The sequence below is a fragment of the Pipistrellus kuhlii genome, unplaced genomic scaffold (genome assembly GCF_014108245.1).
Source record: "Pipistrellus kuhlii isolate mPipKuh1 unplaced genomic scaffold, mPipKuh1.p scaffold_m20_p_129, whole genome shotgun sequence".
Taxonomy (NCBI): domain Eukaryota; kingdom Metazoa; phylum Chordata; class Mammalia; order Chiroptera; family Vespertilionidae; genus Pipistrellus; species Pipistrellus kuhlii.
In genome coordinates, this window is record NW_023425437.1 from 218,556 (window position 1) to 221,260 (window position 2,705).

Here is a 2,705-nt window from a genome sequence, read left to right on the forward strand (position 1 = left end):
AGTAAGTGTATCCTTCATTTCTGACTGGTCCTTTTTTATAGTTTTTATGTCCTTTTTATGCTGTTGAAGTTCTCTCTAAATTAATTACTCTTTCAGGGAGAATACTTTGTAATTGTCAAACCACTATGCTGCACTCCTGAAACTAATACAAAATAATATTGAATGTAAACTGTAAAAAAAAAAAAAAGTTGTTTAAAAAAGAATGTTCATATTTGTTTTGAATTTTCCAGTCTTTTTCCATGTCTATTATTCCTGTTCTAATAGAACATTGTTTTTGAAAGTGCTTCTTTTATACATTTTTATATAAGGAAGTATTCTCTCTTTATTTTTTTGTTGTTCAAAAATGTCTTGGCTCTCTACTGTTTGAAAACTTCCAGATGAATGTTAAAATTATTTTCTCAAGTTTCAAAAATCCTATTGGGATTTTCATCTGAATTACAATAAACTTACATCTGAATTTTAGAAAACTTGGCTTGTTTATATTGTTTAGTCTTTTCTGTCCAGGAACATGTTATTCTTCTATATTTACATAAATCTTGTGTCTCTCCCAGTAGAGTTTTGTAACTTTCTTCAGCCAGTTTTGTATAATTTTTTTCTGTATATATTGTAAATTATGTTGCCATTTTAAGTGGTCTTGTTTTCCCACTATATTTTCTAACTAGTTGTTATCAGTGTACATATAAGAAAGCTCTTTAGTCTGTTCATTTACTATATATTAAATGTTCTCATTAGTTCTAAGATTTTAAAATGAAGAATCTTTAAGATTTTCTATGCAGATACTTCTTATTGCACTCACTGGAGTTTCTATAACATTATTAAAAAATTGTGTGATAAAGCATTCTTGTCTTGTTCCTGATTTTGATTACAATGTCTCCAGTGTGTCACTGATATGGGTGATGTCAGTTATTGTTTTTATCTGAATATCATGTTAAGGACCTATTTTTTATGCCTACGTGATTTTTAAGATAAAAATTGATGCTTCATTTTATTAATTCATAAATGGGTGTTGAAATTTAGCAAATTCCTCCTTTGTACATCTGTTGAAATAATCTTATAACTTAGTTTCCTTCTGATCTATGGATATGATATAGGAAAAGATTTCTTAATATTGTCATTCTGAAATTCTAGAATAAATTATATTGGGTGATATTTACTTGTTAATATTGTTCCTATTTTGTTTGCTTATTGTTTTATGTTAGACTTTTTAAATTTCAAGTAAATCATCTTTTAAATTTCCTGTGCTATATTTGGCAAAATATATCAGGATTATGTTAGCTTAAAAAATGCATTAGGCTGAAACCTGTTTGGTTCAATGGATAGAGCGTCAGCTTGGGGACTGAAGGGTCCTGGTTTGATTCCGGTCAGGGACATGTACCTTGGTTGCGGGCATATCCCCAGTAGGGGGTGTGCAAGAGGCAGCTGATCCATGACTCTCTCTCATCAATGTTTCTAACTCTCTATCTCTGTCCCTTCCTCTCTGTACAAAATCAATAAAATATATTTTTAAAAAATGCATTAGGTTTCTCCCTCTTTCACCATGATCTGTTATTTTAAATTAATGGCTAATTACATTTTTCATGAAAATCTGAAAATAAAAACACCCATAAATAATCATCTTGGGATTTAAATATAGCTTCCCAATAGACTATAAGCTACAAGGAAGATTTTTTTTTCTGTTTTATTTACCATCATGTATCCACTCTGTCTAGAACGGGGTCTGTCACAGAGTAGGCCTTTAGTAAAAATTAGTTGATTAAATGCAAAGTAATGAATAGTCTCCCACACTTTTTGTAGCATTGTTTGGCAGGTTTCATTTTTAGGACTTGTCACATATTTTGCTCTATAAAGCTCTTTTAGAGTCTCTCTCTCTCTCTCTCCCTCTCTCTCTCTCTCTCTCTCTTTCTCTCTCTCCCTCCCTCCCTCCAAAAAAACGGTTTATTTTACAGAACTTGAGTGTAGATGTTACTAGAAAAAAAACATGTATTATAACTAAATTTTCTAATGATAGTAAGAACAATTATCAAAATTCCCCAGTACTCTTACTCATTAAAAATTATAAAAAGATTTCAAATTATTTTTTTTTAAATTTTCCAAGGTGACATGTCAAAATTTCAGTGATAGACATAATGAGTTGTTAAATTCTCATTCTCTCGGTGAAAAGCTAAAAGGAATTTCTCTTCCAAATCCCTAAATACTTTCCAGAACATATTATAGATCCAAAAGTCAGTAAAAATAAGCTCTAAATTTCACATAAAGTACAGCAATGTCACTGAAAATAAAATACCAGATTTAATCATCATAACTCAGATTATATAATATTTTACTTTACTTATATTACAACATCAGTGGTGATATGGGATTAGAGAAGAAAAAAATCTCAGATTAAGGTTGATACAATCTTTATCCCTTTTCTTTTAAAACAAATGAAATATAGTCAAGTAATTTTAAGTCAAATATGATTGATTTTAGAGATAATGTTTTCAGCAAAATACGATGTTAGTTTATACGTACTGACTTCTGGATTATGGTGTCATCGATCAGTGATCTGTGGTATATTTCACAAATAAAACATACCAATTATTTATTTGACCCTAGAAAATATGGTTCCATTCCAAACGAAAAGAAGCTATAATTGAAAAGTACAGAGAAACAAAAAAAAGTATTAAATCTATAATGCCCTGTGTTGATGAAATGCGTGACTATTT